This window comes from Paroedura picta, chromosome 12 (genome assembly GCF_049243985.1).
Source record: "Paroedura picta isolate Pp20150507F chromosome 12, Ppicta_v3.0, whole genome shotgun sequence".
In the NCBI taxonomy this organism is placed as follows: Eukaryota; Metazoa; Chordata; class Lepidosauria; order Squamata; family Gekkonidae; genus Paroedura; species Paroedura picta.
Genome location: NC_135380.1, coordinates 32,834,296 through 32,858,233, shown reverse-complemented (window position 1 = coordinate 32,858,233; position 23,938 = coordinate 32,834,296).

Here is a 23,938-nt window from a genome sequence, read left to right as displayed (position 1 = left end):
GATGCAGAACATCCAACTTGTTAACTCCCCATGTCAAGTTCACAAAGACGGTTCTACTTGCATTTCAAAATATCATAGAATCATAGAGTTGGAAGGGGCCATGCAGGCCATCTAGTCCAACCCCCTGCTCAACGAAGGATCAGCCCTAAGCATTCTAAAGCATCCAAGAAAAGTGTGTATCCAACCTTTGCTTGAAGACTGCCAGTGAGCACCTGCAAGCTGCAGCCCCCAAGCAGCTACTGCACAGTGCAGAGCTGCTTGGAAACGGGCCGTTCTTGAGGTCAACTTCACAGGGAGGTGATCCATTCAGGAGCTGCACCCTGATTGGCCCTATTCCAACTTGGACAGCTGGACACATTCCACATCCCAGGCTGTTTCACAAATATATAGAGGAACCATGGATGGATGGATAAGGATGGCACAGAGCGTAGAAGCAAAGACACATCAAGTGAGGAAACAAAGCCGAGGCAATGCTGTGTCAAAAAGAGACTTCATAAATGTATAAAGCAGCATTCTAGCCACTGGTCCATCTAACTCATGATCTACTGTGGCCAGAAAAAGCTCTTTCCTGAAATCTGTTTAATAGTGGTCCTACAGCCAGAGATGCCAGGGACGTATACCGAATGCTGCAAGAAGAAAGTGGACGATCCCAAAAACACAGTAAAGGGGGGGGGGGAGAATCTGTCCAATGGTTTAATCAAAGTTTAAGAGTCTCTGTTATCGCTTTATTTCCACCTGGACTCTGCTGGACGTATACTGAGCTGCCTTCTGCCCACTCAGAAGTCGGACACTGACTCATTTAAGCTCAGCCTCCAGGCGGTTAAAGGCTCTGCTGGACTGCTGTTTCATGCCTGCTTCTCCAGTCCCTAGGGTTCCAGGTCAGCATCTCTTAGCAAGCTTCTGAATGGATCACCTCCAAGCTCCCTGTGAATTTGACGTCAAGAACAGCCTGTTTCCAAGCAGCTCTGCACTGTGCAGTAGCTGCTTGGGGGCTGCAGCTTGCAGGTGCTTTTGCCCAGGGATGGTGGTGAACGTGCACATTTGCGGCGGGTTTTTGCAAAACTGCATGAGCAAATGGTGCTGCCGATCCAAATCAGCCAGCAGTCTACACCCTCATGGGGATCTACGTAGATTCACGTGGGTTGCCCTGTTGGTCTGAAGGAGTGGGACAAAAACTGAGTCCAGTGGATCAAGAAAGTGTACACACGAGAGTTAAATGTCACCAGTTTTAAAAGTATCACTGGGGTCAAACTTTGTTCTAGGATCTACTGAGGCAAACACCAAAGAATAGGACATGCATAGAATATTATAGGTTATAATTATTGTGCTATTAAATATCATTTACTTATTACTGTTTTATATGACTTGGGAGTGATCTATTGTAAACCATTGCCTGCTGAGCAGACCAGTTGTGCAGCAAGGATGGAAGGGAGGTAGTACAAATGCTCATGTACAAAGAGGGAATTCTCAAGTTTCTTGGCCGTATACCTTCCTAACCATGAAATGTGGCCCAAAAAGCTTTGACTGAATAGACAAATGGCTGGACCAGACATCGTAAAATCTGCTTCCTGTTTGCAATCATTTAAGGGGACACAAACTGAACTGACTGCTGTTTGACCATCTCTACTTTCCCCCTATTCAAGAATCAAAGCATGTCTCTCCAAAGAGACAGCATCCTCCCCCTCTTCAGACAAAACAGCATCTGCTCAGATCGTGGTCAATTCAGGTCATTAATTGTCCATCTTGGACAAAGCACAGAAACTCCAGCACATTGTTCTCCTTTCTGTGCCTGCGGTTGGATGCATCCTTCAAACGAGCAAAGCTCCATGTTTGTTGTTAGACTTTGTTTTTGCCTTTTCCATTTTGATTGCTGACATGCAATGGTACATAGTACAGGTATAGGACATGAAATGGTGTTAGTATTTGATAGTGTATTTGATAGTGGATAGCTCATCTTTGATGTCTGCCAAAATCCAATCAATCAAGAGTTTCCAAATTTCTGGCATAGTCAACTGCTGGTCCCCATGTTCATGTCAATTCCCATTCTGAATGTTAATATTTGATATAAGAACAGCAAACTGGACAATTTCAGTGAAATGTGAATATTTGTTCCAGGGCCACTGTTCCCATAGGATGATAACACTTTGGAATAGCTATTAAAAGAAACCTAAGCCCGCTTTTGCGATTGAGCTAGTTCACACAGCTATTCACAAAGAGGGATAAGTAAATGTTTGCTATTCCATTTGTTTTTAAATATATATATATATATTTGGTTGTATTTCAGTGAGCCTATTGAGTTCTGCTTTCTCTGTTGGCTTTGTAGATCTGTTTCTATTGTGTCTGATGTTTACACATACAATAGATGGCATTTAATCTTGAAAGATACGTGTGCTTTATGAGAAAAATCTCATGGAAGAAAACCTTAAATGGTATGAAAATAAAGGCTCGTAGGTTTGAGACCCACTAGGGGAAGGAAAAATCAAAATGGGGATTTGGGGGGTCGAGATGAGAAATTCGAAATTGTCCCTAGCCACAAAAGTCAGACGCAACCTCGCCTGTCCGAGTTGCAATCAGGAGCAAATAGAAGGCACAAGGCTTTATCGCCGATGTAAGTGATTACTCCCTGCATGGGTAAGCATTTCATTATTGCTGGCATTTGAGTGGCATCACAGCTGGGAACAGCAGTGAAATGCCATTAATAAGTGGGAGAGGAAAATTTGAGGGAAGCAAAGGGGAGAAAGGAAGGGTGATGGACACGTCAACGCAAGAGAGAGGCAGGAGGACGAGCCAGCAGACTTTCCAAAGCAAGAACTTTGGGTGGGATTCGGAAGCGTGGACATATAAGACATGCGCGGACATGACGATCAGCCTATATATTTCTAAACAGAGGAGTTATGCCCAAATTACTCTGCTTTCACAACTATCTTGGCAATGTTGAGAAATACCTCCTTTTTCTGTTGATGTTTTTAAAAGGCTCTTTGCAAAATATTCTCTTACCTGTGCACTTTTCAGTGGATGCCTCCCTCCTCAGTGGAAGAGAGACAGCGTGGTGTAGTGGTTAAAGAGTGATGGACTGTAATCTAGAGATTCCCCACCCCTCCCCATGCAGCCAGGTGAGTGACCTTGGGCCAATCATAGTTCTCTTAGAGCTGTTCATTCAAAGCAGTTCTCTCAGAGCTCTCTCAGCCCCACCTACCTCACAGAGTATCTGTTGTGGGGAGAGGAAGGGAAAGGTATTAGTATGCCACTTTGGGACTCCTCTTCTTATTCTCTGTCATGTCATTATTTGCCAATTTTTTCTGTAAAGAATCATAGAGTTAGAAGGGGCCATACAAGCCATCTAGTCCAATCCTCTGCTCAATGCAGGATCAGCCTAAAGGTTCCATGATAAGTTTCTGTCTTGTTCATGTTCAAAGGCTGCCAGTGAGGGGGAGCTCACCACCTCCTTTAGGCAGCCAATTCCACTGCTGAACTACTCTGTGAATACACTCCCCCCCAATATTTAGCCAGTACCATTCTACACATAGCTTAAGCTCATTGCTATGGGTCTTCTCCTCTGTTGCCAACAGGAACTGCTCCCTGCCTTCCTCCAAGTAACCTTTCAAATGAAGTTCTTTAGTAGGAGAACAGTGGCTTTTAAATCCTCAACAGATTGCAGTGAAAAACTAAAACAAACGGAAACCAAGGGACCCAGATCTGACATTAAAAGCGACAGGATTCTGAAACCAGCAGGTGAACATCCCTGAGGGCAATGGATTTATATTACAGGCTGTGAGTAAAAGGAAGGGCAGATGGGGAAGGGGAAAGAGTTGTGAATTCGTGCATGTTTATTTATTCTTATTTATTTATTTCTTGATTTATATATCGCCCTTCTCGGTTGGCTGTCTCGGGATGGTTTACATAGTCAAAAAGCTCCGTAAAACAGATCCACGTAAAATAAAAACCAGATTAAAATGTGAACCACAATTCCATACCGTTGCATTACTTTAGTTATTAAAATCAGGTTGTTGCCAGCAAATGTTAACATATGGGGGGGGGGAGGAGGGGAGAAAAGAGAGGGCAGGAGGGGAGGCCTGGTTTTGCTACAGTCCTTGTCTAGTTGTTTATCTGTTGAGCCGGCCTCAACCACAGGTACGACGGAAAAGCTCCGTCTTGCAGGCCCTGCGGAACTCAGGTAGTTCCAGAAGGGCCCTGATCTCAGTCAGGAGCTTATTCCAACTGGTAGGAGGCAGAGCCGGAAAGGCCCTGGCTCTGGTTGAAGCCAGCTGTACTTCCTTCAGGCCAGGGTTCCTTAGCTCCTTGGGATTGCTCGATTGGAGAACTCTCTGGGGAACATATTCAGAGAGGCGGTCCCTCTGATGAAGGGAGCTCTGACTAGGGAAAGCCGATGTCTGAATAAATGGTGTTTGCCTCTGAAGAGCCACCGGACTCATGTTTCACGGGGAGGAAATGGCTGCAAATCAGCCGAAGGCCTGGAAACGTGGGGCAAGCAGCAGATGTTCCAACTGTAGAATTCATTTCAGAAATTCTCCTAGTCAAACCAGAATTGGAACCCAGGCAGGGATGAACCTAACGATTAAGGAAGTGAATGCTGGGGAGCTGCTCTTTCCCACCTCCGACCCACCTTCAGAGGTGTCCGGCATGTCGCTGGCTTGCCAGGTGGATGGAGAAGTGGGGAAAGGTGCTGCTCCAACACAGAAGGAACAAACCCGATGGCTGAACCCCAATAATTCTTTACCCCCACGGCTGCAGGACGCATCCTTCTCCCTATTGATTCAACACGGCACTGGGGAGCCTTTTTTGGAAAGGGGAAAGTTGCATTTGTAGAAACCACCCTGTTGGAACACCACAAATAATCCCTCCAATTGCAAATTGGAGGGGCGGGGAGAGGGGGGGTGCCCTCCGGCTCTGGCCTGCCGTTCTCACTCTGCCCATAAAATGGCTAATGAAACAGGGAGGCAGAGCGAGTGTCCAGATTTCCACGGTGCTCAAAACAAACAGCCATTCCTCTGCATTGTGGACTGGCGAGGGAAAGGAGGAGCCTGGGGAATCCGCCCGCCCGTGGTTTTCAGGCTGAATTCCTTAATGACATCCTCATTAAAAAGTCCTCACTGCCAAATACCGTTTGCGGTCCCTTCTTTGGAACTGTCTGCATTCATAATGAGGGAATCCACTTGGAAGGGATTTGCATAAAGAATTGTTCTCGTGTCATTGCTGGAGACAGCCGAACACCAGGCTGCTATGGAGCTTGGGGGGCAGGGACAGCATGGGGGGGGGGGATAAGGAACTGCGGGAACCAGTCCCATGGAGTTCCACGAGAAGGCACAGAAGACGTGGCAGCTTCACACGGGTTTCACGTGGCCCTGAAGCTGAACTTCAGAACGGGTTCCTGAGGGACAAAGTGGAAAAGAGCCTAACAAACGGCTGCATTTTGCCAGTGGGGAAGGGAAGCTGTGTTTGGGGAGGAGGCCCTGCATCTGAGGCTCTTTCCTCTGCAAGTGTTTAGAGTGGAGAAAGTGGTGGTGGTCAGGGACGGTTTATCCACCTGCCACATGTAGCACGTGCGATGGGCCCTACACTTCCAGGGGTCCCACATGGTTCTTCCTCCCATGGATCAGGGCCGTAGGCTCTCTCCTCCCCCTCCTATTCCCTATTTAAGGGCACTCAGAGTGATACTCTCTTCCACTGTGGAAGGCCCCTCTGCCCCCAGTCTGGGTGCTCCCGCCGCAATTGTACTCTGCCAGGGCCCTGCAAATCCTTAAACTTGCTCTTCTGCTACAGGCCCCATGAATCCTTGAACCGCTCCTGGAGACAGTAAGGGCACTGAGGGGTAGTGGTTAGAGAAGTATCTCACCTGGGTTGCAATCCCCACTTGACCATGAAGCTCACTGGGTGAACGTTTGGTAGTCATATACCCTATGAATTTAACCTAGAATAGGAGGGGAACCCGGCATGCCACCACAAATGCCTCGATTGGGTTTGGGCATTCTCTTCCCCAGCTTGCCTTCCTTTCTTACGATCTACCCTGCCGCCATTTTGCCTTGGTCTTCTGTCCCTTCGAGACTGCTATATGCTCTTGGGCCTGTTTCTCTGCTAGGCATGTCAGACCCCAAATGGGAACTGGGGATCCCCTGGTTTTACAGCTTATCTCCAGGTGACAGGGATCAGTTCCCCTGGAGAAAATGGCTGCTTTGGAGGGGGAACTCCATTATACTCCACTGAGGGTCCCTCCCTACCTCAAACCTCACCCAGCTCCAAACCCAAAGTCTCCAGGTATTTCCCAAACCCAAGTTGGCAACCCTATTCTCTGCCCCTCACTTGGGTATAAGAAGCTCTGCCAATTGTAACCAGTGACCCCTCCTACCTGCCTCATCCCTATGTGACATCATCACTGCCCAACCAATGATTACCATCCTGTTGCTGTGTCATCACCACCAAAGGCTGAAGCTTAATATAGATCAGCAATTACTACAGCCAAATCAGGAGGAAAATGAGAGAGAGAGACAGAGAGAGAGAGACAGAGACTTGGGTAAATTTACTGGTGGATCTAGAAAGTTTCCTCTCACTAATTGATGAAGAGTTTTAATTGGTGCTGTCTCTTACTAACAGCCACAAGGCCCTACAGAATTAAGATTATCGGCTAATTGACCTTCGCTGTACATTTTACACTGTTATCTTGCTCTGGCAGAAACTTAACTGCCAGGTGCCGACAATTATCTTCCCATATTGCCCGGTTTGTTGGGTCATCCCACTTGAATAATTCTCAAGAGTTCGAGGATTAGTGTCTAATGGAGCTATTTCAGGTATTTATCGGCTAATGGCTGCGTCAGTAATGGAAGGGGGGTTATGTCTCTCACCCTCTCTAATGGCACATATATCTAGCCGTTTTCGCAGACTATATCTTTGGCGCTTCCTGCATAGAGCAATCGCTCAGAAGTGGGGGGCCATGGCTCATTGGAAGAACATCTGCTTTGCAAGGTCAATGTCATCGATGGTCAATGTCATCCAATGATCTCCGGTAGCCATGGGAAGGTCTTCCTTTGTTCAAAACTCTGGAAAGCCCCTGCCATACTGGCAGGGGCTCATAGGAATTGTAGCCCATGGATTTCTGGAGAACCATAGTTTGACCATCCCTGGTATAGTGGTTACAGACTAGGACCAGAGAGACCCAGTATGAAATATTCATTTGCATGTACTGTATGGCCTTATCTGTTGTTTAGTGGAGAAGTGTCTCCAAGTGTTTGGAAACGTCCACTAGTACAAAATGCTGAAGCCAGGATGTAGTGTGTTGTAGGGAATCAAGAAACCATATCACTCCAGTCTTGAGCCATCTGCAGTGACTCCCGATTTGTTCCTGAACACAATTCAGGGTGCTCGTTTCAACCCTCAAAGCCCTATATGGTTTGAGACCAACATACCTGAAGAACCACCTAAGGAGAAGAAAAAGAAGATTTGGTTCTTATATGCCGCTTTTCCCTACCCGAAGGAGGCTCAAAGCGGCTTACAGTTGCCTTCCCATTCCTTTCCCCACAACAGACTCCCTGTGGGGTGGGTGAGGCTGAGAGAGCCCTGATATTACTGCTCAGTCAGAACAGCTTTATCAGTGCCGTTGAGAGCCCAAGGTCACCCAGCTGGTTGCATGTGGGGGAGCGCAGAATCGAACCCGGCATGCCAGATTAGAAGTCTGCACTCCTAACCACTACACCAAACTGGCTACTTCCTTAAGAATCTGCCTGTCCAATATGATCCTCTTCAGAAGCCCTGCGTTGTGTGTCCTGCCTTCTGAGGTTAGCCAGGTGGCAACATGGGAAGGGCCTTCTCGGTCATGGCACCAAAGCTCTGGAATTCTCTCTTCCTGATTCATCTGTCCCCTTCAGTTGCCATCTTCTACCAGGGCTGAGGACTTCTTAGTCTAGCATTCCCTCCATGTTTCCTTCTTCCTAACCAAAGTTTTGATTGTTGTTTGTATGTTTCATATGTCTGTTAACTCTGTTTTTAATTGTTTTACTAATGTATTTTGGGGGCTTATTTTAGCGGTTTTATTATTTTATTATTTATTGGATTTTTATACTGCCTCTCTTCCATAATGGGATCAGGGCGGTGTGATTTTTATCATATATGTTTAAAATTGTTAGCTACCTTGATGGCTCTTGTAAGGGCAGAAAGGTTGGGTACATATTTTGTAAATTAATAAATTAAATATATAAGTTCTGAAGGATTTTAGATGGATAAATAAACAGTCTCCGGGGAAGAACTGAGTTACAGACAGTGCCCCAGGCTCTAGCTAATCACTTCAAGCCATGCCCTATCAATAAAGAGGGCATTTCTGAAGGGGACAGCATTCCACCTTTGGCTGTTCTACATTCTGTTGATTGCCCTATTGACATTCCAGTAAATGGAGAAAAGATGAAATAAGATATTCTATTTCAGCTGTAGCTTGAGTTTTTTCTACAGTTTTTCCCCAGGGAATCCCCCCCACACACACACACTTTTCTCCAGTCCTTTTTTTCAATGTGTTCTGGTGGGCCCTCACAACGAATCTTCATAAAGCTTTCTGTGTTGGTATTACCAAATAACTGTGGTAACTCTGGTTTGATTTATGAGTTTCTTGTAAGGTGTCCCATGCTCGGGATGAATCATTGGTCATCTTTTCTTAAGAATCAAATTTCAGTACGATGGCTATTAAAACCAGCCATTGTTTTTGCATCCCTTGAGTCAAATGGCGCACAAATTGATATCAAATGTAAAAATGGCACAAGGAATGGCACGGAAGCGACAGACAGAATGGGAAAGTTGTCAAAGAAAATTGGTGTGATAAAAATGGGCTTTCCAGCTGTGCAAGAAAATGACAAGCAAGAAAAAAATGAATAAATACCCATTCATCCTTAGTTTTACACTGCTGCTTTATCGGCAATTTATTTTCTCTTACCCTGGGTTGAGTAGACCTACTCTGCTGTACTAAACGGCTTTTTGAACCTGCTGGGTCATTGTTGGAACATTTCTGATGGGGAGGGGTTGCCAAGACATTCTGCTCAGTTGTCCCATTTTCCCTCTGCCCCCCATCTGTGGGACTTGGAATGGCTAAGAGTAGCAGCCTCTAATATAGAGGTCCAAGCAGCCAGACAGGTGACCTTGGGCCAGTCTTAGTTCTCTCAGAGCTCTCTCAGCCCCACCTACAGTTCTCCTGGGACCAGGGATGTTACATTGTCCTTTTTTAAGCAAGAGGCTGTATTTGGGGCCTTCACTTAAATCCAGCTACAGGGGACTGACAAAGCCTGGTCAATGGCAAATGGCATTGCCCTTCAGAAATTCTAGAGAAGTCCCCCTTTAGCCATTGTGGCTAATGACCATTGACAGATGTCTCCTCTATGAATTGACCTAACCTCCTTTTAAAGCTGGTGGCTTGGTCTTTCACCTTGTGGCAGTGAATTCCATAACAGCGATCCCCTCCGGGTGTTGGATTTCCTTTTCGCTACCCTGAACGTTCAGTCAGTGAATTGTGCCGAGTGAGCCCAAGTTCTAGGGCCATGAGGTCAGAAATAATCTCCTGGCTGCTGTTTCCACACCGCTCCTGATTTTATAAACATTGGTTGTGTTTTCCGTCAATTTTGAGTGTGTGTTTTTTCCTCGAACGAAAAAAAAAACACACTAAAATACTGTCGCTTTAGCTGACATATTGTAAGTGGAAGCCAAAAACAACCCCCTACTGTCTGTGCACAGAAGATGCGTTAATTTTGAAGAGAAATGTGTTTAATAAATGATATCAGCCCCAGACAACATATCTGCCTGGAGGAATCCTCACAGGCTCATTTGTTGGAGGGATACTCACAAAATTCTCTACTGCTGAAGTTTTCCCCTGAATTTGAAGAGTCACTGAGCGGAATCGCCGGCACGTCACATGAAAACTCACCTTGCAGGCCCCTCTTTTTTGTTTCTCCAACTGCCTAACAATGGTTTAATATGCATTTTTCTTATTTCTCAATTTCTCTCAAGACAATTTCAGATCATACAGAAGTCCAGGGGTTGTGCAACCTGAAGAGCAGTCACTTGTCTCAGAGTCTAGAGCAGGGGTAGTCAAACTGTGGCCCTCCAGATATCCATGGACTACAATTCCCAGGAGCCCTTGCCAGCATTCGCCAGCGAATGCTGGCAAGGGCTCCTGGGAATTGTAGTCCATGGACATCTGGAGGGCCGCAGTTTGACTACCCCTGGTCTAGAGTGTGGCCAGGGCTTCCAGAGTATTGAAATACTTTTGAAGTGGTGATCGACAAATACTGCCAAAAATATATTTGCATACACACAAACCCAACAGGTGCTTGGGTTCTGTTCAATAGCTAACTTTCAGTCTGGCAGAACAGAACTTCAAAGAGTTTAAAAGGGAGGGGAGACACCTCTTATTAGGAAAAAAGATTAGATATATGAAATTTGATGTTGCTAAAACTGGCAGTGAAATATTTTTTATTTAGAAATATTTTTTTATTTTTTAAAAATACTTAAAAAAAAAATTAATGTTGACATGATGATGTCAGCCATTCAGTCGAGTCTGTCTCTTGACAATCCTATGGCTCAACAATTGTCAAGATTTTCATACTTGCACCGTTTCTTTTAGTTGTATAAAGTTCTGGCCAGTGTCCATTTTGATTGCATCTAACCACTGTGTTCTTTGTTGACGTGGTTTCTTATCGCTTCTCGGCCTTTTGGCTAAGATCAAGTGTAATTTTTTCAAAGACGTGGTTTCTTTTTACCACTGACAAATCGTAGCATAATTGCTTTTTCCATTGAGTTGGATTGCATGATATGGCCAAAGTGAGTGAGCCAGAGTTTTGTGATTTTGCCTACGAGTAACAGATCAGGATTTATGTGCTGAAGTATTTCCTTGTTTGTGACTTTTCCTGTCCATGGAATCCGCAGAAGCATTCTCCAGCACCAGAGTTCAAACAAATTGATTCTCCTCTTGTCCGATTTTTTCATTCAGGGGGGGCCTGCAAAACAGAATTCTTCTGCCAGGCCCACAGTTGAGGCCAGGGTGGTGAGGAAGATCAATTTGCCCCCTGCTAGTGCTACTATTATATAGCATTCTGGGCCAACATGACATCGATGGCCCTTCTCCTACCCTCCGCTATTAGAAGAAGAAGAAGAAGAAGAAGAAGAAGAAGAAGAAGAAGAAGAAGAAGAGTTGGTTCTTATATGCTGCTTTTCTCTACCCGAAGGAGGCTCAGAGCGGATTACAGTCACCTTCCCTTTCCTCTCCCCACAACAGACACCCTGTGGTGTGGGTGAGGCTGAGATAGCCCTGATATCACTGCTTGGTCAGAACAGCTTTATCAGTGCCATGGAACACCACAAATAATCCCTCCATTTGCAAATTGGAGGGGCGGGGAGAGGGGGGGTGCCCTCCAGCTCTGGCCTGCCATTCTCACTCTGTCCATAAAATGGCTAATGAAACAGGGAGGCAGAGCGAGTGTCCAGATTTCTACGGTGCTCAAAACAAACAGCCATTCCTCTGCATCGTGGACTGGCGAAGGAAAGGAAGAGCCTGGGGAATCCGCCCGCCCCTGGTTTTCAGGCTGAATTCCTTAATGACATCCTCATTAAAAAGTCCTCACTGCTCGGTCAGAACAGCTTTATCAGTGCCGTGGCGAACCGAAGGTCACCCAGCTCGCTCCCCCAGCTGGGGGAGTGCAGAATCGAACCTGGCACGCAAGATTAGAAGTCCACACTCCTAACCACTACACCAAACTGGCTCACCAAAATTAGGCATATTAGGCTTAGTGGAGAATGGGTGTTGTGTGCTATTACCGCCATGTTTGTTGTGTTGTATTGTATTGTATTTTGTGATGTCCTGTTTTATTGGGGGGTTTATTGGGTTTTTATGAAGGACCATTGAAACCCACCATGAGCCAGATTCAGGAGTGGTGGGTAATAAATCTAATAACAGTAACAATAATAGTAATAATAATAATAGTCCAATTTTCATAGTCATAAGTGGCTATTGGAAATATGATAGATCTCACACATCATACCTTAAATCAAGTTGATGTCAGAATTTTAAAAATTGTCTTTTAAGTAGTTTTTTAAAAATTGGATAGATTATATATGAGGAAAGGCAGGATATTTCAAGTTAAGATTTTATCAGAATTTAAAGAATTGTTATTAAGTGAAACGAATGGATGTGAATGGAGAATATAATACTACTACAATGGCAGTTTTATTATAAACTGTATTTTATTTTGTCTTCATTCATTCTTTCTCTTAAAATAAAAAAAGAGCAGACCTTCAAAGGCCTTTGTCCCTGAGTAACTTCCTGAAAAGAAGGGTTCCATACTAGGTTGCTGAGTCTTTTAGCCAAGACTTAATATGTCGGAGGCTCCCCTGGTGCTCAAGCCATCCAGGCAGGGACTAGCTGCCCCTGCAGATGTTTCAAATCTTAATTCTCTGTAAATTTTGATGCATTGTATTTCCCCCTGTTTTGGACTGGTATAATTTCCTCCTGCCCCCTTCACCTCCCAGTACTTCCATGTAATCATCGCTTTGGAAAAAACAGAAGGGGGTTGAGGACATAGCAGCTGATCGGCAGTGCTCGGGTTCCCCAGCCAGAAATCCAAGCCAAAAAGCTACCGTCAGATGAAGGAAGAGATTCTCTGAAACGTTTCAGTCTTCAACTTCTCTAATTGCTCGCCTCCCTGTGAATTGCCCTCTATAGTTCTGCTCAGCTGTTATCTGGGAACAGTGGTGTGGGAGGAAATGCCCTGAATCTGTAAATGCCCTGGATGTGAATGCAAGAAATGTCACGTGCTGTAGCTCAGCTGGGTAACTGTGCGGGTCTGAAGCAGCAGAACACGGTTTGAGTTCAGGGGTGCCTTCAAGACAGATCATGTTTTATTTCAGCTGTAAGCTTTTGTGTGCAGGCACACTTCATCAGCTACGAATGAAACAAAATTTCCTCAGCCATCACATGTAGGTAGATAGAGGGTGGGGTGTTTAATGGCCAGGAACAGCTAGTTGCTCCTATAGATGAGATAAGATGAAGGCAGATGAGACCGCTGAAGGCTGTAAATTAGCATACAGGTACAAGTAAATGGTGGTAAATTAGCATATGGGTCTGCTGAGAATGGGGAAAATGAGTCTGAGTCCAGGGGTCCATTGAAGACCTACAATGTTTAGTTTTGGAGAACTGAGTGATTGCCTTCCTCAGGTCTTCTGTCTTGGTCCTATCTTAGCTGTAATCATCCTGTTGCTTATGCATAAAACTTGCCCTATCTGGCAATTCATCCCCATCCCCACCCCTTCTCTACCTACATATGATGGCTGGGGACATTTTATTTCCTTGTGTCTGGAGAAGTGTGCATGGACACGGAAGCATCTACCTTGAACAAAACTTGGTGGGTCTTCAAGGTGTCCCCAAACTCGAACTTTGTTCTGCTGACTCCATCGTGTGCTAAAAAGCAGGGTACAAAAATACCCTCTTTGACATTGCCTCTTCCCCTCACCCTCTTCTTCTCCCCACATATTAATCACATTTTCCCCACTTTATATCATGTGCAAGCTTCTGTATGCATGTGCTCCACATGACACGCTAACTCTTTCATCCTCAATATTTGCATTACTATAACTATAGTCTTCAAGATTTTCCCAATTTAAAAAACTCAACTCTACGGTGACTTGATACCAGCCAACATTCCTCTTTGAAACCCTAATGGCCTTTGGGATGCTTACGAGCAACTGAATCACTTGGTCCTTTCCTCCCTGGCATCTCCCGGGGAGAAGCAGAAGTCCTAGAGCATCTGCCCTGAGTCACTCTAGGGGCTTTCATTTCTCTGCAGTCTAAAGCTGTCACTTCCTCCAGGAAAGTATGATCTTTATAGCTGGAAGGTCAGTTGTGATTCTGGGAAAAAGAAAACCCTATCTGTATTCAGAAATGCATCCTCCCAGCATCTAGGGATGCAATGAAAGTTATGGTGGGCAGGGTCAGTGGAAGAGCATGCTATGTGTGACTGCTGTGATCACATGTGGGCTAAGGAGGTGGTGCGTTCCCCTTCACTGGTGGTCTTTGAGCAGTGGCTGGACCGGTCCTTATCCTGGATGCTATAGGCTGATCCTACAATGAGCAGGGGATTGGACTAGATGGCCTGCATGACCCCTTCCAACCCTATGATTCTGAGATCACCATGTTTTACAAAATCAGAGAGAGATGGCAGGCCCAGGAGGCTAAACAGTGGCGATAGTTCTGTGGGGGAATGAAGCATGTGGAATTCCTGCCTTGGACCATGCTGCATGATGGGTCCTGTGAGCAATGGTTCCATGATGGGGCTTTTGGACCCCTCCTGGGCAGCACAAACAGCGGAGGGATCAGTTGGCTGCTTCTTTGAGACCTGCAGGGACAATCGTGGTATGTTGCACTAGCAGGTCATCATAAAAGGTAAAGGCAAAGGTACCCCCTGTGCAAGCACCAGGTCATGTTTGACCCTTGGGGTGACGCCCTCTAGCGTTTTCATGGCAGACTCAATACGGGGTGGTTTGCCAGTGCCTTCCCCAGTCATTACCGTTTCACCCCCCAGCAAGCTGGGTACTCATTTTACCGACCTCGGAAGGATGGAAGGCTGAGTCAACCTTCAGCCGGCTGCTGGGATCGAACTCCCAGCCTCATGGGCAGAGCTTTCAGACTACATGTCTGCTGCCTTACCACTCTGCATGATGGGTCCTGTAAGGAATGGCTCCATGATAGGGCTTTTGGACCCCTCCTGGGCAGCACAATCAGCGGAGGGATCAGTTGGCTGCTTCTTCAAGACCTGCGGGGACAATCGTGGTGGGTTGAGCCAGCAGGCCATCATGCATCTCTGCTAATCGCCCCAGCCAGCCTACGCATCTCCCTCCATTTGGTTCCATCCCCGTATTCCGAAGAGAGCAGCTACAAGGCAAGACAGAATCCCAAGCGATGCACATTGAGACAAGCCTTATAGAAACCCATCAATGTGGAAGGAGGAGTTTCCCAGAAAGGAAAACAAAAGACCCTTCTTGTGACCAACTTAAAGGAGATTCATTCAGAAACCAGTCTGTTACTCCTAGAGGACGGGGGGGGGGGAGGGATGAAAGGAACCTGGAGAGAGGGTGGCCAGAGGTCTCGGCCACTTTGCCATTTAATTATCCCGTCTCTCCAAAGGTATCTCTGAGCAATTAGAATAATCATTCATACTTCCATTTTTATGGGGTTCCGCTTTTATCCGATGAAGCCCTGGCTCCTTCTCTCTATTATTATTAGCACTTCACTATTATGGGCTGGCGTGTTTTTTCTCCTTCCCCCCCACATCTTCTCCTTTTGTTTTACGTTAATGGTGACCTGGAAACATAATGCGCGCACACATATACCCCAACACCATAAGTTCCTTGAAATATTAGTTTAATAAGACACAGAATAATATTAAGGATGCGATACTCTCCCTTATATATTATTTATATGCGCGCTGTGATTTAGAGATGTGCTTGAATCCAGACAGTGACTAGCAATGTATGGACCTCTCCGTGTGTATATGTATACCCACACACACCCCACGCATATACTCCCCTGCAATATCCACCTAGAGATTCAGCCCACATCTTTGGAAGATTTTGATTTAACATGCCCAGTTTATCAGGACTCGTGCGCCACGCAGCCAGCCCCCCTCCCTCTCCTCCCTTCTTTATGTAAGGGTATAAATAATCAATGCACACTGCAACTTTAAATTACTGTTAATGCACGGTACTTACGATCCCACAAGAACGCCACTGGGACTAACAGGGGATTGTGGGACAGATGCTTGGAGGGGGGAGAATATAATAATATCCATTTTTATTATTTTGAGACGTTTCTTATTAAAGTGGGTGGGACAGGCCACAATATGAAAAAAGGGAGAGGGGGGTGAGGGGGAAGAGCGGGGGGGGGGAGGAGCCTTCATGTTGGATTTTCGCAAGCCAGTGAGAAAGGGGAGGTTAATGTTCCATTGAACAACAGCTCCTTGGACTCCGTTCAGAAAGCCACCCAGAGTGGGTGAGGAGCGTTGGGGGAGATTTGCGAGGTGTGGACTCCAGGGTGGAATTCCGTCTCCCCCAGCTCGGTGGTCTCGACTCAGTTTCCTCCATCCGGATGTGGGGAATGTCAGATGGAATCATCCTCTAAGTCTGTCGGCTCCAGGATCTGGTTTCAGTGCAAGGACACTGTGCAGCAGTGCTTGAGTGGGATGTGTGAGATGTCAAAGCGAAAGGTGCAGGGTGGGGCCCGGCTGGGACAAGCTGAAGGCACACGGAGCCCAGGGGAGGAAAGCTTTTTTAACTTGCAAGCTAGAAAGCGAGCTTCAGATCCTGACATGGCCTTACGAGGCAGCCTCGGTCATTCCCGTCCCAGTTGCATAAGGTGAATTTTATCTGTCCCACGCCACAGGTCACTTATATCTCTTATGTGTGGTTTCTTATTTGTCGGTGTCCCTGGTGAGAATCCCAGTTCCTTGGACTCTGCCTTGTTACGTTTTTGTTAGGAGTGATTCTGAGTACCTCTCCCCGGCTGGTTCGGCCGGATAATCCCTCCTTCCCTATGTGCAAATCAAACCTACGATGCTTTGTTTTCATGCTGTTTTCACACACCCATGTAGGCATTTTCAATACAATTTCTGCAGGAATAGGTCAGCAATACACATCACCCACGTATTTTAGAGAGAGAGAGAGAGAGAGAGGTGGCATTTGTTTGCATGAATGCAATGCATTTGTTTGCATGAATGCCACTTAAATTGTGCATACAATCTCCATATAAAATGTGTACACAATAAAAAGTAAATTGATACCACCTAACCTAATCTAATCTGAAGAGCCAGGTATGAGTCCCCACTCCTTCTCCACATGCAGCTAGCTGTAGGACCTTGGGCCCGCCACAGTTCCCTCAGAGCTCTCTCAGCCCCACCTCCCTCACAGAGTATTTGTTGTGAGGAGAGGAAGGGAAGGCAATTGTAAGCCACTTTGAGACACATGAGGCCTGCTGGGTGACCTTGAGCCAGTCCCAGTTCTCTCAGGACACTCTCAGTCCCACCTACCTCACAGGGTGCCTTTTGTGGGAAGGAGGATAGGCGATTGTAAGCCACTTTGAGACTCCTTTGGGTAGTAAAAAATCAGGTATCAAAAAAGCTCTTCTTATTATCTTTTACTTTTTTAAAAAGAGGAATTTCTCTTTATTTCTTCTTTTACTTTTCTTTGTCATTTTCTGTCTCACCTCTAGGCACCCTTTTGTAACTTGCAAGTGTTTTTAGGGAAGGCAATTATAAACTGCTTTCAGATGCCTGTGTGTGGTAAAAACCCCCAAAATACGAAAAGCTTTAAAAGTATGTAAATAATTCACCCCCCCCCCTTGCTTACCAAGACTGGTCACTCTTCTAGATTCAGATTTTTTTTACCAGTATCCAAAGAAGTTTCTGAGTCTGAGAGATGGGTTCCTCATAGGCACATGAGTCTGAGAGATGGGTTCCCCATAGGCACATGAACATAACGACATGCACATGGACATTAAGGCACCAGGCAGTCTCCGGGCTGCCATTTGGCTAAGCAGTACTTGGATGGGAGACCAGCAATGAAATCGAGGGTTGCTATGCAGAGGCAAGCCATGGCAAACCACCTCTGAACATCTCTTACTCTGAAATCCCTATAGGAAAATCTGCTTCTGAAGTGCATTGGAAGTGCATCATCCGGTGTGTGCGGAATGGGCAAAGGATGCCTGAAGTCAGCTGCAACTGGATGACACTTTCCACCAACACCAACACCAACACCACCCTTCTGGGTGTTTATGTTTCGGGGTTTTATCATCTGGTTATTCTTTAATGCCTGTCCTTTTTAACAGTTTTGTATTTTTACTATTTTATCTCGTTTCCACTTGCGATCCGTCTTGAGCATGTCTCTGAGTGGGCAGGCTAGAAACGCTAGCAATGGCTTGTCACTTCTTGGCTAAGTGACGTAAAGGTCAGGTCCCCTCTAGGTCATGCCATGGTGGACAGGTGGCTGCTAACAGGCTGCATGAGCACTCCATCCCCCTTGTGGATCCCATGTCACATGTAATACCGGGCCCTGTTATTACTATTACTATTATTATGTATTGAATTTATATACTGTCCTCCCAGAAGGCTCAGGGCAGTGTACAACAGCATGGTGTAGTGGTGCAGTGGAAGAGACAGCGTGGTGTAGTGGTTAACAGCAGCAACCTTTAATCTGGTGAGCCAGGTTCGATTCCCCACTCCTCCTGATGCAGCCATATGGGAGACCTTGGGCTTGTCACAGTCCTGATAGTACTCTTCTGTCTGTGTAGTCCTGTCGAGCTCTCTCAGCCCCACCTCCCTCACAGAGTGTCTGTGGTGGGGAGAGGGAGGGAAGGCGATTGTAAGCTGCTTTGAGCTTCTGGCAGTGAAAAGCAGGGTATAAAAACCAACCCTTCCTCTTCTACTTAAATAGACAATTCCAAAATATAATTTATACTAAAGAATAATCACATTAAGATTTCAACATTCTAGCAGTCATGAAAACATATTGCTATAATAAGCGAGTGTCTGGGCCTTAACACTGGCTCCTTCCAGGTGTTCCCACTGGGAACTAAACAGCTTGTAGGGCAGCCAGCTGCTGTGTGGGTTGGGAACTTCCAGGACTTTGGGATGACAGTGCCTATGGAGGGGGGAGCTTGAGGAGGGATTTCATCACAAGCCTGTGGTTATACCCTAGAGCAGGGGTAGTCAAACTGCGGCCCTCCAGACGTCCATGGACTACAATTCCCCCGAGCCCCTGCCAGCGAATGCTGGCAGGGGCTCGTGGGAATTGTAGTCCATGGACATCTGGAGGGCTGCAGTTTGACTACCCCTGCCCTAGAGACAGCCCTATGAAGCTGTCACCTCCTCCAGGGGATCCTATCTCTGTCGATCAGAATCCGTGGCCGTTCCAGGAGGGCTCCAAGGTCCCCCAGGAGGTTGGAAGCCGTGCTCCATTTACCTTTGAGCGCCTGTATCTCAACAGTCCTCTTTAGCCAAGGAAGGCTCGCTGATGCGCTGCTTCTCTGTGCTTTCGTCACAAAAGGACGCCGGCAGCCGTGTCGTCTGTATGAATGGGCCCTCCCCCTGCATTTTGTCAAAGGCAGCCGGTTCTTGATCAAAATTCACAGTTGCATGCTTTGCGAAAAAGAATCTATCCTTTGCAGCGGTCTTTTCTTGGTGGGTGCTTGGGAGGGGGGGGGAGGATCCCCCAATCTGGTCGGAAGTGGCTTTGGATCTTTAATTAAAAAGCAGGGTTCAAAGCACCGGGGGCATCGACTTCCACTAGATAATCTCCATCACTCCATTCCCCCACCAACTTCCCTAGTCTACAAAACTGCTGGAGACAATTTTTATTGATTGCTCTTCAAGCCGTCAAAAGCGTCCCCGGCTGATCATACGTTAGCCCCAGACACCTTGTGCCTTTCAGATAATAACTTGGTGCTCCAGAGAAGAAATGAATTGGATGTGCAGTCACTAACTGTCCAAGTGAATCATGTTACTATATGTCAGCAGCTCCGGCGCCCGCTATCATTTTAACAGAGAGGAATCTGCTCTTTTCATGGCTGTTTAAAATTATTTTCCAGATGAATAAGATATAACAACAACTACTTAGAATCAAAAGAATAATACCAGGGCAGCAATTTGGCTACTGAGGAGCCAATCTTTCAAACAGAATGCTGATAACTATTACTTAATCTGGAACTGGGAGGCCAGGGGTGGGGTGGGGTGGGGGAGTGATCTGACAACAAGGTTGCCCTCGTATCAGGAAAGCCTTGTCGTGCACCGGAAGGGATCAGTCTCGGGACTCCGTTCAAGCAGCGCAGATTTCAAGGAGCCTGGACAACCAGTTCCACGGAGCCACAGCATCTCACGCGTGTAGAGCCAGCCGGCTGCACTAACCCCTGAGCTGCAGTCTCACTCTGCCCTAGTGAGCCAGTTTGGTGTAGTGGTTAGGAGTGCGGACTTCTAATCTGGCATGCCAGGTTCGATTCTGCGCTCCCCCACATGCATCCAGCTGGGTGACCTTGGGCTCGCCACGGCACTGTTCTGACTGAGCAGTGATATCAGTTCTCTCTCAGCCTCACCCACCCCACAGGGTGACTGTTGTGGGGAGAGGAAGGGAAGGCGACTGTAAGCCGTGTTGAGCCTCCTTCGGGTAGGGAAAAGCGGCATATAAGAACCAACTCTTCTTCTTCTTCTTCTAGTGTCATGGACCAGCCAGTTCCAACAGAGCAAAGTGACGTGGAGGACTCCTCTCAGGAAGAGGCAGCCAGCAGACCTGACCGAGAGCCACAGCCAGTGATAGAGACACTGCAGGAGGAGACAACCTCAGAAGAGCCAGGCATGGATCTGGAGCGAAGCACCAATGCAATGGCCCCTCTGCCCTGAGCTGGCAACAGAGAGTCGTCTGGCAGCCAGTTCACCTCCCCATCACCAGAGCCTCTGGAAAAGCATAGAAGGAAGATAAGGAGGGACAGATGGTTGGCAGCACAGCACTGGCTCCACAACAAAGATGAGAGTGAGCGTTTGCAGCAGCACAGCTGAGGGGGCCGGCAGGTCTTATCACGATATATAAAACTAGGGAGTGGCTGTGTGGAGAGAACTTGTCTGTTTGCCACTGACCTTGCAGCCTGCACTCTGGATTGGTTTATTTGCACCTGACCCTAGCCTTGTATCTCCAACACTCTGCTTTCAGGTTCTCTTTGGGACTCGAAACTGTGAGTTATTCCTAACTGGTTATCTGCTCCTCGGAACTGTCTTCTGGTGAACTCCGATGCTGAGAAACCGCCTCCGTCTCCTGTGTGTCGGAAGTCGGAACGCCTACAACATTTTCACACGAGACATTCTCTTTCGGGAATTGTGTCTAAACTAAATGAAAGCTTGAACAACAACAACTAACACAGTAATTGCTATTATTTTATTTCTAATCCTCCCTTCTGAACCACTCACGGTGGGTAACAACAGCTCATTATTATTAATTACCGGAGGCGTGAGAAGAAGTCATTGGTGAGATTTTTTGTGGCACCCATTTCTGTCCCTGGTTGGCTTCTTGGATGCTATTTTAGTGCCATTGATGAATGGCATGCCACCCATAGGTGATTGGCACTCTGATGCGGGTGGCAAATGCATGCACTGCTGCAGAGCTCTAACTTGCTTAGTGTGCTTTGGGGGATATATTGAACATCACACAAATCTCAATACCCATTAGAATTTTTGCACCTTTTCAGGTTCTCTTTTCTTTTGCTTCTTCAGGGTTTCCTCCCGTGGAGGAGCTCCTCAATTTGCACCGACATCTCCCAATCAGTGACATTTTTCAGCGCCTTTCCTCGGAATGTTCTTCCCAAAAATCTTTCTTCCGGCCCTCTTGCACATCACTCGTCCTTGATAGTTTGTCTTTCTCTGGAACTTGAAACTAAACCCTTTTGAGCAGCAAACTCTGCCTGACCTCAAACAATGCCAGCGAGGAGAAGGGGAGCGCATTTTGAGTGATAAATCGCCCCGAAAGCCCATTGCAGGAAGGCTGCGTGATGTCAGCATGCCCTTGTCATCAAAAGGTGGAAGAAATTACTTAATAGATTGGAAGGGGAGGGGGGGGAGGCAGCGGGAACCAGCCTGAGAAGGAAGAGAAACAGAGAAGTCGAGGTCTCGTGGAGTTGGAAGACCGGGGCCCAATTCCCAAAGTGTGATGTAAAAGAGTTAAATTAGCAAAAAATGATTATACCACTTCAAACTGAAGGAAGGGCCTTCACTGAACTGAATGTTCATCCAGTTGTTTAAAAGCCCCTTGTGCATAAACAAGCAAATCAAGTTCGCACACTATAACCGTTGTCCTTGACATGCTAATTTTCTATATGCAGGGATGTTTAAAACAAGAGCATTCAACCACGTGAGCTCTGCATGCAATCTGATACGCTGTGTAGATCATCTCTACACATTTGCTTCACACTGAAAATGGAAAAGATCCAAGCAGAACAGATAGAATTATCTTCAGTGCAGGGAAATCAGATTTTTCTGTTAATCTTGAGCTACCAAAAGACCTTTTTAAAAAATTGGAAATTCTAAGTAAATTCCATAGGCAACACCCACCCACAGCCCAGTATCTCCTTTTAATGGCCAGATCCCAATCTAGTTGCTCATGGGCAAAGAACTGGAAAGGCTCAAATTTCCGGTGGTACCCTGGTTGGGAACCTGGATGGGTACCCTGGTTGGGAGAAAGATTTTATTTTATTTTTTTGTTGGCAGCTGCTCAGTTGCAAGACACTTTCTCCACAACTGTTTGCTTTCCACCTATACTTTAAAATCTTAGGTACCAGTTAATTCATCTGAGCTTTTGATTGTCTAGCATAGCGATCCCCAACCTGTGGGCCGCGGGCCACACGTGGTCCGCTGACTAATTGGAGATGGGCCGCAAAGGACGCCTTCTCTCCCCCCCCCAGCCCTTTACTTCACCCCCCCCCCCGGCCTTTTACAACACACTTTGGGTGTCATTGTCTCCCATCACTCCCAGATGGGACTATCTCGTTGCAGAGAAACAAGCTCATGGTTTCCATTGATTTCTCATTGTCATGAGTTAAAATTTCCATGAAAATAAAATGTTCCTTATGTTCATTGTTGTGGCGTGTCTGTATCTTATTTTGAAGGGATGTTTAAACATTACCATAGCGATCAGAGAGTGTTAGGGCAGTGGTTGAGAGTAGAGGAGTAAACTACCCCCCCACCAGGCCTCAGTAAAATTGTCAAGCATTGAGTGGTCCCCGGTGATAAAAAGGTTGAGTACCACTGGTCTAGCACATGTGGTGTACTTGTGGTGACATCCACTGGATTGGAGGCACCAACCGCCGCATGGCTCTGGTGCCATTGGGGACACTGCAAGTCTTTTATTAGCCAGGAGCCCCAGTTGCAAAGCAGCAACCTTAAGGGAAAGCCCATGCCTTGGAAGCATTTGGCTGGCTTCTGCTGCAACAGGAAATTGAACTAGACAGATCTTTGGCTGGACCCACCAGGGCAATTCTTATAAAGCATCAGACGCACTCATCTTTCATGCTTGCTAGAAGGTAATATGAGAACTAAGAGTGGAGCTTCAATATACAGAGGCAGTATATCTCTAAAGGCAAATCACTGAGAACAGACATCCTGGAATGGTTATTCCTTTGGTAGCTATTTTTCCTACCTACCCTCTGTGGAAAACAGCTGGACAACTTGGCACTTTGTCCGGATCCTGCAGAGCTCTCTTTGTGTTAAGCGACGGGTATAAGTTACATCAGTGTCTGCATAAATGTCCATGGACTTATTTGTCAGTTCGCTGTAAACTAAACACTGGGGGCTTTCTTTGATTTTCAAAAGATTCCGAAGCCGAGCGAGTGGGCTGCTGCTGGCTTCAGGTGAGGTTCTCCATCATTTCACCTGGAGCGTTGCAGATAGAAATTCAGATCAAGCCGCTTGACACCCTGAAATGCTTGAGACCCTGGATCAATAGCTGGGAGGACAGATCAATTCCCTTGACAGTCTGGACCAGTATAATCACTTTCCCTTCACCTTGTCAAAGTCGCCTCTGATTTACTCTACTCTGAGTGGGAATGGTGGGAGTGATGCAGCGGAGTATTGTTTCCCCCCTCTTTTCTTTTGTGCTTTGCTAAGCAGATTGCAATGATAAATGTATCTAGGTACACAAAAAGGAGGGGCCTATCATTCCGTCATGCTGGGACAGCCTTTCTAAAAAATGTACTATTGAGAAACCCCCCTGGAACATTCTTCAGGCTTTGAGAACCCCCAGACGTGCTGTGATCGTGCTGCATATGGTTGGGAAGCATAGGTGTGGAAAATGCCCATCTGGGTCCCCTTCCCTCCTTTCCCCCTCCAGACCTATCACTGGCCATTTGGGGGGGGGGCTTTGACATGACCATATATGG